Below are 16,400 nucleotides of genomic sequence, written 5' to 3'. Positions count from 1 at the left end.
TCAAATACACAAAATAGTTGGCTAAGACGTAAATTCATTCAGTCCACACAGAACATAGTTAATCTTGAATATGTTTCTACCACTTTAATGCTATCTGTAAAATAATTAATTTATCCTAATGTTAAGAACTATATAGGAAACCTATCAGTTTGTTTAGTTTTGTTACATTGTATTCCTTTTTAAAAAAAGACTTATCTGTTTATTTGAGAGAGAGAGAGAGGTGGGAGGAAGGGCAGAGGGAGAGGGACTCCCCCACTGAGTACAGAGCCCAATGCAGGGCTCAATCTCACAACCCTGAGATCATGACCTGAGCGGAAATCAAGAGTTGGATGCTTAACTGACTGAGCCACCTAGGCGCCCCACATTGTATTCCATGTTAAAGAGTTAGTACATTATTTTCACTTCACCATATTTTCATAGTACCACTTGCCAAAGTATTCCCTTAGTGTTTTTTACCAAATGTCATTTGCCAAATAAAAATTTAACACCTAGCTATTATATCCAATGTATATAGATAAGTCCATCCCCTGTGATTCAGTCTACTAGCCAACAAATGTATGCATCATTATGATTTAGGATTTCAGAAGAGACTTTGACCAAAGATTATCCTCTTAAGTAGGAATTTGTTCTGTGTGAAATGGAGCATAATATTGGCCAAATATTTCATGAAATTATGTAGATTCAGTTTTAGACAGCCAGTCCTAGCTCTTTAACTAGGGCTATGAAATATCCTCTTATTTCCTCCACATACAAGGAATGATTAAGAGAAACAGTTGTCCTGAAAACAACCAGAGGAATTAGAAAACCTAAACACAAGTCAGGCGTACTTGATTGATTTAGTGCTCCATATATGTGTGCTACATAGGTTTTCTAGAATGAAAAGATTTTCAGTGAAAAAGTACACAACACCAAGAGAAGGAGGAGGAGAAGAAAGCAAGCAAACAAACAACAAAACAACAACAACAACAGTTTTTCAAGAGACAAGGCAGTTAAAATAACAAGTTGCTAAGGAAAACATACTGTTTAAAATGTAATTGGAATCCCAGAAGGAAAGGAATAGAATAAATTTTTAAAGAAAATGTCAAGAAATTTTCCAAAAAAAAATTAAAAATGTTAAACAATATACCTTAGAAACATAGCAAATCTAAAATAGGTTAAAAACCAACATAGACACACATACACAAACACACAAATTCAAATGATACCTCCAGATACAGCAAAGACAAACTTTTGAAAACCAAACAAAGAAATTTTAAAGTCAATCATTGAAAAAAAACCACATTATTTACAGAAGCATAAAATTATAAAATATGTAAGATTCACCAATAGAGACAATGTAAGCTAAAGGACATTGGAGAGTCATCCTTTAAGTAATGAAATGAAAAGGAAAATTCAACTTAGAATATTATACCCAGAGTGAATATCTTTCAGAACTGAAGGTGAAATCAGATTTTTTTAAACAAATGAAAGCTGAGAGAATATATTACCTGTACACTTCTACTAAAATAAATGTTAAAGAAGTTTTATGGAAGAAAGGATTATAATACCAGATAAAATTTGGATTTAGACAGATATGCGGAGCTCTTATAACGCTAAAAATGAAGTTAAAGATATATTTTTACTTATTTTAATAACTTTAAAATGTAGTTAACTTTCTAAAACAAAATGATAACAGTATATTAAATGTAAAATATGTCACAATATATTACTTTGCATTTTTTAGTTTTAGTTTTATATAAACAAAATTAAATATATACTATTCTTTTTTCTTTAAGATTTTATTCATTTATTTGAGAGGGAGAGAACATAAGTGGGACAGGAAAGAGCAGAGGGAGAGAGAAAAGCAGACTCCCAGCTGAGCAGGGAGCCCAAAGCCGGTCTCAATCCCAAGACCCTGAGATCATGACCCAAGTGGAAGGCAGATGCTTAACCCACTGAGCCACCCTAGTGCCCCAAGTATATCCTCTTCTATGCCTGGTTTCTTTCATTCAGCATAATAAAGAAGTTAGAAATGTATCATATTTATGTTTTTACTGCTGAGTAGCATTCTGTTGTATGACTACACTATAATTTTTTTATCTACTTACCTGTTAATAGATCGTTCCTTATTTATGACTATTACAAATAAAGATGCTAAGAACATTTCTGTACTAATCTTTATATACACAGATAAATAAGCTTTTATTTCTCTTGGAAAAATACCTAGGAGTGGAATGGCTGTTTTAGATAGTAAACACAAAAACAAGCAAAGAGTTTTCCGAAGTGGATGTGCCATTTACATTTTCTTTCTTTTTTGGGGGGAGGGGCTGCTATTTATTTGTGACAAATATTCCACATCCATGATCCTCTCCAGTCAGAAGTTCTTTGAAATGCTGCCCATGGCCTTTGCTAGTCAGAGGATGGAGTCATCTGACTCCTCTCTCCTGCAAATGGCCCCACAGATAGCTTTGGTTTTAACCTGGCTACTGAAACTGCCTGTCATCTTGTCAACCTCAGCCACATTCATCTAGATGGACTCGTGATCCTTGGCAACCATGATGTGGTTGGTGGCAAAGCATTTCCCGACAGGTACTGGTCCACCAACTCACAGGCAATATTCTTCACCCAGAGGGTGCACCTGCTGCCACCACCACCAGTGCAAGTGCAGAAAAGCCATTTTACATTTTCACCAAGAGTAAGTCTCTCAGTTCCTCCATATCCTTGCCAACACTTGATATGATCAATTCTTTTTTCTTTTTCTTTCTTTTTTTAAATTAAGCCATTACAATAGGGATCTAGTGACATCGTGGTTTTGCTTTGTGCTTCCTTACTAATCAATGATTTTGAACATCTTTTCATATATTTATTGGAAATCTATACCTTCTTTGAAGTAGCTATTTAAGTGTTTTTAGTTTTATTTTTTTTTTTCTTATTATTGACTTTTGAGGGCTCTTTGTGGATTCTTTCATCAGATACAGGATTTGCAAAAAATATCCTCTGAGTCTGTAGTGTTTCTGCTTTCCTAACAGTGACTTTTGAAAAGCAGAAGCTTTTACTTTTCACAAAGTCCAATGTATCAAATTCTCTTCTATGGAATATGCTTTTGTTGTTACATCTAAGAAATATTGGCCTAACCCAGTGTCACAAAGATTTTCTCTTAAGATTTCTTCAGAAAATTCCGTAATTTTAGGATTTCACTTTTTATATATGATCCAATCTGAATTAATTTTTACATGTGGCATAAAACATTTATCAAAGGTTTTTTTAAAAATTAGGGATATCATAATCTCAGTAACATCCGTCAAAAAGACTATTCATTATCTCTTGAGTATACTTTGCACATTTGTAAAAGCAGTTGTCGGGCGCCTGGGTGGCTCAGTTGGTTAAGCGACTGCCTTCAGCTCAGGTCATGATCCTGGAGTCCCTGGATCGAGTCCCGCATCGGGCTCCCTGCTCGGCAGGGAGTCTGCTTCTCCCTCTGACCCTCCCCCCTCTCATGTGCTTGCTCTCTCATTCTCTCTCTCTCAAATAAATAAATAAATAAATCTTAAAAAAAAAAAAAAAAGCAGTTGTCAATGTACATGTAAGTCTAATCCTGCACTCTTTATTTTATTCTGTAAGTCTTTTCATTCACCTTGACTCCAATTCCATACTTTCTTGATAATTCTAGAGTTATAATGCGGCTTGAGAGTAGGTTGTGTTTTTAGAACTTTGGTTAATCCAGTTCTTTGCATTTCTATTTGACTTTTATAATCACCTTGTTAATTCTAGGGGGAAAAAAAAACCTCTTTGATATTTGATTGGGAATGCATTATGTCTACAGTTTGAGAAATTTTACGTCTTAAATATATTGATAGTCAACCCCAAAGTATATTTCTCCTTTTATTGAGATCTTTAGTGACTTTCAACAATGTTTTCCCATCTTTAGTGTACAAATGTAACATTTTTTGTCAGATTTATTGCTAATTGTATTTAATGTTGATGTTTTTATTGCTTCAATTCTGGTTGTTCACTGATAGTATAGGGAAATATATTTTTCCAGTTATTTGTCTTCTAAAACTTTACTCAACTCAATAATTCTAGCATGTTATTTTAGTTTCCATTACATTTTCTACATAGCCAATTGTGTCAACATCCCATGTTAAACATGAATTTTATGTCTTTCTTACCAATCTGGATGCTGTTTTCCCTTGTCTTATTGCACTAGCTATGTTGCACTACCTTATGGCACTACAGTGTTGAATATAAAAGTAGTAAACGTGGACATCATTGTCTTATTCCTGATCATGGCTTTTCAATATTAAGTATTATGTCAGCTGTAGGTTTTACATAAATGATCCTTGTCAGGTTGAGAAAGTTTCTTTCAGTTCCTAGTTTGCTGAAAGCTTTTCTCAGGAATGAATACTGAATTCTGTCAAATGCCTTTTTTTTTTTTTTTTACGATTTTATTTATTTATTTGACAGAGAGAGTGAGAGCACAAGTAGGCAGAGCGGCAGGCAGAGGGAGAGGGAGAAGCAGGTTCTCCCTGAGCAGGGAGCCCGATGCGGGGCTCCATCCCAGGACCCTGGGATCACGACCTGAGCCGAAGGCAGACACTTAACTGACTGAGGCACCCCGGCGCCCTTCAAATGACTTTTCTATTGAGACAATCACAAGATTTGTCTCTTCAAATCTGTTAATATGTAAAATTACACTATACCTTCTTCAATGTTAAACCAACATGACATTGAATAATTTGTTCTTAATGGCAGTAACAACAAAAATAATGTAGCTTCCTCACTGATAAATATGATTTCCTCTGCAAAATATTGGGAGTTAGACAGGGTTTTAGAGTTAGAAGATTGATAGGACCCAAAATGTCAATGCTCATTAACCTATGGTTTATTTTAGGAAAAAGATAAAAGATAGAAACAGCATTAAGAATATGCATCTTGACTAATGATTATATCACAGATGCAAGTTTTCATTTTTCTTGCTTTATAAGAACCGTAATTGTCATGCTTTCTCTCTGTGGTCTGATCAGAAACCACAAGGTGGTCTTATAACAACAGTAGAACCAGGAAGCTCATAATAGAGTCTTAGCTGGTGCTTCTTATACCTTTCTAGCAATGTAGGCATATTTCTTGCTATGTAAAAAGTGCCATAGCAGAGTCCTCCAGGATTCTCAGAAAGTATAAAATTATCAATCTAACTGCTATTAATAATCACTACTGCCAAGCTTAAACAAACCATCCCAAAATTCAATACAGGGCCCATTGTAATAACCAGTGCATTTCATAATTTAAGCAGCTGCCTGTGCCCTGTAGATACTTCAGAAAAGCTGCTCAGGTCAATTTCAGGCCCACAGAATTAACTCCTCATGAGCCTCCCCACCTGCAGAAAAATCCACAAATGTTTCTCTGTTGTAACACCCTTTTATGTATTAGTCATCAAAACTAATGTAATTTATAATTATATATTTATTTAATGAATTTGAAGGTTTTTCTTTTAAATTTTTGATCCTCTAAAAGTAGAACTTGAGACAAGGACTTGCGTGCAGATATTTTTGGGGGAGGATGGAGCCCAGCAAGGAGATATAATAGAATAAAGTGAGCAATTCATGGGATAAAGAAAATTCTGTATCAGGATGCATTATATATTTCACATTAGTAAACTATAGATGCTCAGTTCTACTAGCAGGCCTTGATAATTATCAAAATGCCTGCTAGAATTGACTTCCTAATAGAGAAAGGCTAGAGCATTTATCTATTAGCTGCTTTCTTCCAGCTGGAAAGGATTGCCTACAGGAGCTTCAACCCCCCACCCCAACCTTTTTTTTTTTTTTTTTTAAAGATTTTATTTATTTATTTGACAGACAGAGATAGCGAAAGAGGGAACACAAGCAGGGGGAGTGGGAGAGGGAGAAGCAGGCTTCCTGCAGAGCAGGGAGCCCAATGTGGGGCTCGATCCCAGGACCCTGGGATCATGACCTGAGCCGAAGGCACACACTTAACGACTGAACCACCCAGGCACCCCCCACCTCAGCATTTTTAACAGCATGTGCTCAGAGGCCAATATAATTATAGTGGTATTGGAGAAGGCACTGAGGAAGAAATGTGGCAAGATGCTAAATGTAGGAATTGGGAGTGTCGGCACCAGGTAAGTCGGGTCTCACCAGAACTGTCTACCACAACTTACATTAACCAGCTAATATCAGAGGCAAGCTAAGGAGATGCATCATAGAATACAAGAGATGTCTGTACACTTATTTGTTTATTGTCTTTTTTATCTGCTAGATAATAAGCCACACATTTTGTGTGTGATTAAGAGTTGTGACTGTTTTATACACAATGTTCTCTTAGCCTAGAACCTAGTGTGTAATCAACACTTCATAGACATTTTTCAGAAGGAAGGAGGAGAGGAAGAAAAGGAAAGAAGGAATAGTGGCACAAGTCCAGTTTCCACACAAAGGTATACATGAGGAATAGAGGTTGTGGGGTGGCACTAGTAGGTACAAAGTTTGCAGAGTTAGAAATCACAGTAGAATGAAAAAACAATGTACAAAAATCTCCTTTAAGATTCCCAACTTTAGGGGTGCCTGGGTGGCTCAATCAGTTAAGCATCTGCTTTCTGCTCAAGTCACGATCCCAGAGTCCTGCGATCCAGCCCTGCCTGGGGCTCCCTGCTCAGCAGGGAGCCTGCTTCTCCCTCTCCCTCTGCTTCTGTGTGTGCTTGCTCTCTCTCTCTCTCGCTCTCGCTCTCACTTTCTTGCTCTCGCTCTCTCTCAAATAAATAAATAAAATCTTTAAAAACAAAAAACAACGATCTCCAAGTTGAAGTCATTTACTTTACAGTTTTGGTTCAAGTTTACTCCAGAGACTTAATTATTATAATTTTAATATCAATTAGCAGTATATTTCAAAATGAAACTATCACTTCTATTCATTCTTCTGGCACTTTCTAGAGCTGAGATCACTTGAATGAAGATCAAGAGTCCACTCTTTCCTTTTATTTTTAGGACAGTCACTGAAATCTTTTCTGACAACTGTCAGATTTCCTACTGCTTTGTCAAGGAGAGTGATGGGTAGCCTTACAGCCCTTGGGAATGTATATATCAAGTCAGAAATCAACTCTTAAATCGACTCAAAGTACACAACATAAACAGTTGGTTCTGTATTCCCAAAGAAACGTTTTCATATATTCATTTATTTTGGTGTGTAAACACACTTCATGCCTGATAGATTAGTGACTGAAAGCTTTTGAAGATTGAAATCATTTGCAATGATTTGAATGAAAAGAAGAAACTATGTTTGCATTAGATCTGTTTTTGTTTGCTTAGAGGATAAATAGATTTTTTTTTCTTTTAATAGTCTCATTGTAGATTTTGAGCGCACATTAGGAAACTTTTGGAAATGGCTGCAACTAAACAAACAGAAGAACAAAGAAAATACTACTTTTAGATTGCTCTATTGTTCCTCAGATTTCATTTTCATTTGCTGAGCATTTTAAGAAAAATAAGAAAAGTAAATGATGACAAATCAATAATAACTGATAAAGGTTGGTGGGATATTAAAAATAAATTAGTCACAAATAGCAGTCAAGACAAGAATTAGTAACAAACTATAGAAATGATCCCTGAAAGTATAGTCTTAAGACAAGAATTAGACTTTAACAAACTAATGTTAATGTGAATTTTCCAGGTAGTCCTTATTTAAAGGAGAAAATGTGTTTTATACTATATTTAAAATTTAAGCATATAGGACTCTAACATGAGAAACTGTGTTAAATATTATATTAAAGTATCAATTAAAAATATTTACATGTTGCAAAACCTAAGTAATATGGGGAAAACTGAATATTGGAATACCCTTAAGTGAATGAATGGATGGATAGATGGATGAATGAATGAATAATAAAGAATTAATGAAAAAAAAAAGAATTAATGAATACATACTCAAGTAAATAAATACTGTTTTGTTGCTTTCACATATCTAAAAAAATTTGCTCTCCCCCCAAAAATAGAGAAATGATTGCCCCCAAAAGTCCTATCTTAATGAGTAGGTGAAATTCATTTTTTAAAACCTGTTTATTTTGAAATAAATGTAGACTAACAGAACAGTTGCAAAAATAGTGTACAGAATTCCCCATACCCTTCACTCAGTTTTCCCTAATTTTAACATCTTACATAACCATTATTATTTTTTTTTTTAATATTAGGGTATCTTTTTTTTTTTTAAGATTTTATTTATTTGACAGAGAGAGACACAGCGAGAGAGGGAACACAAGCAGGGGGAGTGGGAGAGGGAGAAGCAGGCTTCCCGCTGAGCGGGGAGCCTGATGTGGGGCTCGATCCCAGGACCCTGAGATCATGACCCGAGCCGAAGGCAGACGCTTAACAACTGAGCCACCCAGGCGCCCCTGACATAACCATTATTGAAACTAAGAAATTAGTTATTAACTAAACTATATAATTTATTCATATTTCACCATTATTTTCACTAATATCTTTTTTTCCACTCTGGGATCCAATTCAGTAGTCACATTTAATTTGTCATTGATTTTTTCATCCTCTCATCTGTGACAGATCTTCAGTCTTCCCTTGTTTTCTTTATCTTGACAATTTTGAAAAATATTGATTTAGAATTTTATAGACTCCCTCAATTTGTAGAGTTTGTTTTGTTTTTTTATAAAAACAGTTGAAATTATGAATTTTGGAGAAGAATACCATAGAGGTGATGTGCCATAACATCAGGGGGAGCATTATATTTGTATGTATTAAAAAGGAAAAAAAATAGAAACTCTACAGCATCCGCCGTATTTCTCCAATATAATGTTATTCTGTTTCCATTGTAATAAAACATATATTGAGGAATATATCTTTTAAGAATATAAAAATATTCTTTCTTCTTTAACTTTCACCTTCAAGTATGGTTTGTGGATCTTGCCTGAAGTGATAATTATTGTGGTATTTTTGTATGTCATTATTTTTATATTTACTAATTGAGGTTTTCCTCTAAGAAGTATTATCTCCTCCCCCCCATTTTATCCATTTATTTAATCCTTTATTTATATCAGTGTGTGTTCATGTGCATTTATTTTATTATTATATCAGTGTGTATTCATGCATGTTTATTTTATTATTTGGGTTATAATCAAATATTGTTATTTACATATTGCTCAAATTGTTCCAAATTTGGCTATTGGGAGTGTTTTCAGCACAGCTTCTCTTTTTGACATTGTACTTTCCTTTGTTCTTTTTTTTAAGCACTTTATTCCTTTCTGACTGAATAAGATGCTCTGATTTCTTCTTATATTTTCCTAATCTCAGCTTTAGAAACAGTCACTTGTCAATGGGTTTGACATACTTGAATTGTTTTTGTTTTATTATGGTAAAACATATAAAACATAAAATTTAACATTTTAATCACTTTCAGTGTACATTTCAGTGACAAGTACATTGTACTGTTGTGCAACCATCACCACCATCCATTTCCAGAATTTTTCATCTTCTTAAACTGAAACTCTGTACCCATTACATAATAGCTCTACCCTGGCAATCCTTATTCCACTTGTCTCCATGAATTTGACCACTGTAGGCACCTCATGTAAGTGGAATTACACCATGTTTGTTCTTTTGTGTCTGGCTTATTTCCCTTAGCACAATGTCTTCAAGTTTCAACCATGTTGTAGTATATGTCAGAATCTTGCTCAGGGGCCATTTTTCATGCTTTATGTGGTTACTATTCTTACAAAATTTTGTTTTCTTATGACATTGGAATATCACTTATTATAATACCTCACTTATGAGGTCATCTTATCTTTATATTAAAATATGTATTCTCTTAAGCATTTTAGTGTAAGAAATATCCTGATATTAATATTTATAAATACTGAAATTTATAATTTGCAAAGTGAGATAACTGTTTAAAAAAACATGGCTTGAAACTTCTGCTTCCATTAGAACAGAAATATGTAGGACAATGTCACTCCAACACTAAAAATGAGAAAAATAAAGGTAATCTACAAACAGAAAAATTTTAAGTCCAACTGAGATCTTAGGCTGCAAAGTGACCTAATTACCTGAAATCTAAAATAGAATAAGTTATTTTTGGAAAAGATGTAACACATCACTGTTTCAACATTGGCAGTTCAGTGGATGGGGAGGGAGGTCACCATACACAGGAGAGAAAGAAGCAGATCAACAATTAACAATTTTTTTCAACTTTGAGGTATAGGGTTGAATTGCAGTTTAGATTCTCTAGGAGTCCCAGACATATGGTAAATCTGCACCCAATTACTCTATTCCCCAGGTCATTGTAGAATGCTCATAAGGAAGATTAGGAATTAGGTATAAAAACTCACAAACTGAGAAAGACCTCTTCTGAAACACAAGCATATCAGTCATTCTTTATTCTGAGGGTGGAATGGAATAATTAAGAATAAAGCAAGTCCCTCCTATATTCCATATACTACAGTGAGTATGAAGCAGTAAGTATCCTCCCTTAAGAGAAATACAGAATACCTAATATTGTGATTGGAGTAATGATCAATTTTTGATTATAGTTAACATGTTCTATTTCTTTTGAGATCTTGTGATGGAATACAATGCAAATGTCTTAATCTCAGAATGCCTCTAGAACACCTAACTGCTAGGAAACTGAGATTTAGTCATTGTAGTATATGTTAACTTTTAGCAGTTAGAAATCCCTTCTTTGGTACTGCTCTCATAAGGAATTCTACTTGGATTGGCTCCTAAAATCATATAGGGCTGTTTATTACTACAACTTCTCTCCCCTCATTGTGCTTAGGTTTGGATCTGGCTCTGTATTATAGTAAATCCTCTTTACACAGAGTCTCTGTAAAAAGAAAATTATCCATAAGCACAACGCTGTTCCCAAGTGCACTGCACAAATGAACATTTTTTTTTCTGCTGTGTACCTCAGTTACATGGGCATGCAAATAAAGATGTAGACTCAGCATAATAAAAGGAGAGGGAGTTCTGCATAATAAAAGCAGAGGGTGAAGAGAAAAGAAGCAAGGGTTTCTTGTACAAACATGGGTTTCATAAAGATGCATTAGCCTTTTTGATGCAAGATATGACTCCATTCAAAGTGACAGTTAAAGAAGTCACCACCCAAGAAGTAGAGGAGGCCAGGAGAATAAAAGCACTGAAAAAATTAGCAAAAATCTTCAGGGGAGATTTGGATTTTTATAGGCCATGAAGTTGGTTGGGGGGCTCAAGGAGATTTTATCTGGATCTCATGTACAACTAGTCCACTAGGTGCCATCTTAGTTCTACTTGCTTACAGAATTTCCCTTTCACATGCTAATGAAGGTTGAGATTCCTTTGCTACCCTCTAAACTTGCCACACTCCATCCACACTATATTCTATTCTATCACATATGTTGGGTTAAATGTAAATATGTATTTCTGGGTTTAAGAAGATAAGATCATTGTTAATGGATTCAGGCCAAGTTTGATCATAAAATACTCCCCAGTACTAGAATTAAGTATAAGTGCAATGTGTGAGTAAAGGCCAAAATCTGAAGGCCTTGTATTTAATAGCCTAGAGTGATAAAAATAATTATGGAAATATATAGAGGAGAAATACTTGTAATTAAATAGATGATTAGGTTTCAAAAGCTATTAATTTGATATGGAATTGGAGCTTGAATACTTTAAGAAGAAAAAAATATATATGGTCTTGAGATCATTAAAGTTATGATTGAGGGAAAAATACAGGAATAGTGCAGTTCTTAATAGTAATAATCTAAGCCAGGGCTGAGCTGGGCAGTTACACTGAATAGATAACAACTTTCTTTTTTTTCTTCTTTTAATTGATCAATATTTTGTGGCCTCACATATATTTAGTGTGTATATCTCTTATGTATTGTAGAACAAATAAAACAGAATTGACAAGTTAAACTGAGAATTAATATTTTTTAATTCTGCACTATAGCCAAAATATCATCATCTTACCATCTTAAATCAGCCTTTTCTTCTCTTACAGAGCCACCTTCACCAGGAGATCTAGGGAAACTTAAAAATGAAATGATCAAATATGAAAAGATATTAAATATAATCTAGCTCAGCAACCACCTTTTGTGGCTAAAGAAACTCAGACAACGGGAAATTAAAATGATATGCTGGTTAGTGATAAAAACTGAGAAGACCAGAGTACATGTTTGCCTGTTCCCACTATGTTTGGTTACTAATTCCACTCAAATGAACCCCAGCAAAAATATTTTAACACCTTCAAATTTCATCCTGTTAAAAAATATAGTTTTCAAAATTATGTGTATGTCAAGTGTTCTATGAATGGAATTAAGCAGCATATCACTAAATGTAATTTGTAAACTGTTTACCATCAGAGTACACCTGACATATTGTAAAAATTTTGTCTCTGATTTCCATTTATGAATAATTTGGGCAAAACTGTACAATTTAAAATTATAATAGCTTATTTACCATTATCCAAGGATCAATTCATTAACTATGAAGGGAAAAAAGACTTAACTATATTATTTCATTGCTGCTTTCTGAAAATCTTTTCTATGGTTTTTGATTTTGGAGCAATGCAATGGCCAATCTCCTTTTATCTCTTTCTCCCCAACAAAATTCAAAATAAGTAAACAAATACATATAAAGTAATGCAAAGAAAAAGAAATATCTGGTAGCCATCGTGTGTGTGTGTGTGTGTGTGTGTGTGTGTGTGTGTATCTTCCTATTGTTACTTGCTATCTAGGCATAGTCAGACCAATAAATGGAGCAGGAGATGAGCTTCAATCTCTAAAGATAAGAATTCCATAATAAATTACTGATTTAACTAGGCAGAAGACATGAAGCATGATCAAAAAAGATCTGCACATTGACCTTTGTGATTACAGAGTAATTACAGTGGTGTTTGTTGGGAATACCTAATTTACCAACATGTCAAGTTGCTGCACCAAAAGGCATATCATTAGTTTCTAATTTTTCCAGATATTTCAGAGCTACCCTGAAATTTGAAGCAAAATGCCTTGACAAGCTAAGTAATTGCCTACATTAGTGATAACACATTTTTCATTGGGGTAAAGTCCTAGTTTACAAAAAAAACAAACAAACAAACACAAAAAGAAATTGGAATTATGACCTTCACCCCTAAAATATGTACTTTTTCTTGAAAAATAAAAATATGCAAATATATTAAGATTACTGTATAACACTAAACCCTTTATACATAATGTGCTCTAAATAAAAATGAATATAGGGGGTGGAGCAAGATGGCGGAGGAGTAGGAGACCTGGATTTCATCTGCTCCCAGGAATTCAGCTGGATAGGGATCAAACCATTCTGAACACCTACAAACTCAACAGGAGATCGAAGAAAAGAATAGCAACAACTCTCTGAACAGAAAAGCGACCACTTTCGGGAAGGTAGGACGTGCGGAGAAATGAATCTGAGGCGATATTCCGGCCGATAGACGGTGGGGGAGGGGGCCTCCGTCGGCCGCTTCTGGCAAGTGATAGAGCCCCCGAGCACAAAATCGGAACTTTCAGAAGTCGGCTCTGCTGAGGGATGTTGATCCAGTGGCTAAGTGGGGGGTGGAACCCTCGTGGGACAGTGTGGTCTCAGGACCCTTGGGGTCACAGAAAGACCGCGGGTGCCTGAGTGCGGCAGAGCTCCCAGGTATCGGAGCGGGGAAGCCGGCTGCAGAGATGGAGCCCAGGCGCAGGCTCTCAGCTCAGGGTTGCCATAAACCGTGATCCGCGGCACAGTCGGGCCACTGCTCCTCCACCAGGGACCCAACAAGCGGCAGATCCGGGAGACTCACCTTCTTCTCCTGGGAGGAGCAGCGCGGGAGTGCACCGCAGGGATCTGCTGGGTTTGGAGACTCCACACGGGGTCATGTGCCAGAGATAGAAATGCTCGGTCACAGGCCGGGTGAGCACAGAGTGTGGCAGGAGACCAGGGAGACGGGAGTGACTGACTGCTTTTCTCTGGGGGCGCACTGAGGAGTGGGGCCCTGAATTCTTGGCTCCTCAGGGCCGGAGTTTGGGAGGCCACCATTTTCACTCTCGTCCTCCAAAGCTGTACGGAAAGCTTGCAGGGAACAAAAGCTCCCGAGAGCAAACCTGAGCAGATTACTTAGCCTGGACCGGGCAAGGGCGAGGCAATTCCGCCTCCCGCAAAGACATTTGGGATCCACGGCAACAGGCCCCTCCCCCAGGAGATCAGCGAGAACAGCCAGCCAAGTCCAAGTTTACCGATCAGTGAGAACGACAGAACTCCAGCGCTAGGGGAATACTGCACATAGAATCCATGGCTTTTTTACCATGATTCTTTAGTCTTTCAAAGTTAATTTTTTTTTAACTGTCTTTTTTTTTTTGAATTTTTCTTTTTCCCTTTTTCAACCAACATCTTATCAATCCCCTTTTTAAAAAACATTTTTATTTTTCATTTTTAGAATCATATTCTATCCCTTTATAGTAGTTACCTTTATTTTTGGCATATATATATAAGTTGTTCTCTCTTTAAAATTTTGAGATACAGTTTCTTCTAACAGATCAAAATATACCCTAAATATCTAGTGTATGGCTTTGCTCTAGTCTCCTGCCTGATCACATTCTCTCCCTTTTTTTTCTTTCTTTTTTTTTAAATCCTCTTCTTTCTTTTTTCAAACAACTTATCTTATCAATTCCTTTTATAAAATTTTTTATAATTTTCATCTTTACAGTCATATTCCATCCCTTCATCGTATCAACCCTTATTTTGTACATATATAAGTTTTTCTTTCTTTAAAATTTTGGGAGGCACTTTCTTCTAACAGACCAAAATACACCCAAAATCTAGTGTGTGGCACTGATCTATGCACCATTGATCATATTTGATCACATTCTGTTTTTTTTGTTTTGTTCTGTTTTTGTTTGTTTTTATCTTTTTCTTTTTTTTTCTTTTTCCTGTTTCTTTCTTTCCCTTTCTTTTCCCCCGGTTTCAGGTCTTTTCTGACTTGTTTAGAGTATATTTTCTGGGGATATTGTTACCCTGTCAGCATTTTGTTCTCTCATTCATCTATTCTCCTCTGGACAAAATGACAAGACGGAAAAAATCACCTCAACAAAAAGAACAAGTGGTAGTAACGACTGCCAGGGACCTACTCAATATGGACATTAGTACGATGTCGGACCTAGACATTAGAATCATGATTTTAAAGATGCTAGATGGGGTTGAAAAAAGCATGGAAGTTTTTAGAAAAACCTTTTCTGGAGAAATAAGAGAACTAAAATCTAACCAAGTTGAAATCAAAAAGGCTATTAATGAGGTGCAATAAAAAATGGGGGCTCTAACTGCTAGGATAAATGAGGCAGAAGAGAGAATTAGTGATATAGAAGACCAAATGATGGAAAATAAAGAAGCTGAGGAAAAAGAGATAAACAACTACTAGGTCACGAGGGCAGAATTCGAGAGATAAGTGATACCATAAGATGAAACAACATTAGAATAATTGGGATTCCAGAAGAAGAAGAAAGAGAAAGAGGGGGAGAAGGTATATTGGAGCAAATTATAGCAGAGAACTTCCCTAATTTGGGGAAAGAAACCGGCATCAAAATCCAGGAAGCACAGAGAACCCCTCTCAAAATCAATAAAAATAGGTCAACACCCTGACATCTAATAGTAAAACTGACGAGTCTCAGAGACAAAGAGAAAATCCTGAAAGCAGCTTGGGGGAAGAGATCTGTAACCTACAATGGTAGAAACATTAGACTGGCAACAGACTTATCCACAGAGACCTGGCAGGCCAGAAAGGACTGGCATGATCTATTCAGAGCACTAAATGAGAAAAATATGCAGCCAAGAATACTATATCCAGCTAGGCTGTCACTGAAAATAGAAGGAGAGATAAAAAGCTTCCAGGACAAACAAAAACTAAAGGAATTTGCAAACACAAAACCAGCCCTACAAGAAATATTGAAAGGGATCCTCTAAGCAAAGACAGAGCCTAAAAGCAACATAGACCGGAAAGAAACACAGACAATATACAGTAACAGAACAGTCACCTTACAGGCAATACAATGGCACTAAATTCATATCTGTCAATAATTACCCTGAATGTAAATGGGCTAAATGCCCCAATCAAAAGACACACACTATCAGAGCTTTTCCCCTAAGGTCAGGAACACGGCAGGGATGTCCACTATCACCACTGCTATTCAATATAGTATTAGAAGTCCTAGCCACAGCAATCAGACAACAAAAAGAAATCAAAGGCATCCAAATTGGCAAAGAAGTCAAACTCTCACTCTTTGCAGATGATAGGATATTTTATGGGGAAAACTGAAAAGACTCCACCCCAAAACTGCTAGAACTCATACAGGAATTCAGTAAAGTGGCAGAATATAAAATCAATGCACAGAAATCAGTGGCATTCCTATACACCAACAACAAGACAGAAGAAAGAGA

General features: G+C 35.9%; 1 pseudogene; it reads right to left on the bottom strand.

Annotated features, from left to right (window-relative positions):
* Window positions 1-2,353: 2,353 nt before the first annotated feature.
* The window catches only part of LOC118518175 (small ribosomal subunit protein eS21 pseudogene), a 31,406-nt pseudogene continuing 17,359 nt past the window's right edge, over window positions 2,354-16,400 (bottom strand).

The sequence above is a fragment of the Halichoerus grypus genome, chromosome 12, assembly GCF_964656455.1.
Source record: "Halichoerus grypus chromosome 12, mHalGry1.hap1.1, whole genome shotgun sequence".
NCBI lineage: Eukaryota > Metazoa > Chordata > Mammalia > Carnivora > Phocidae > Halichoerus > Halichoerus grypus.
Note: the sequence above shows the minus strand (reverse complement) of the source record. Positions and strands in the feature narration are given on the sequence as shown.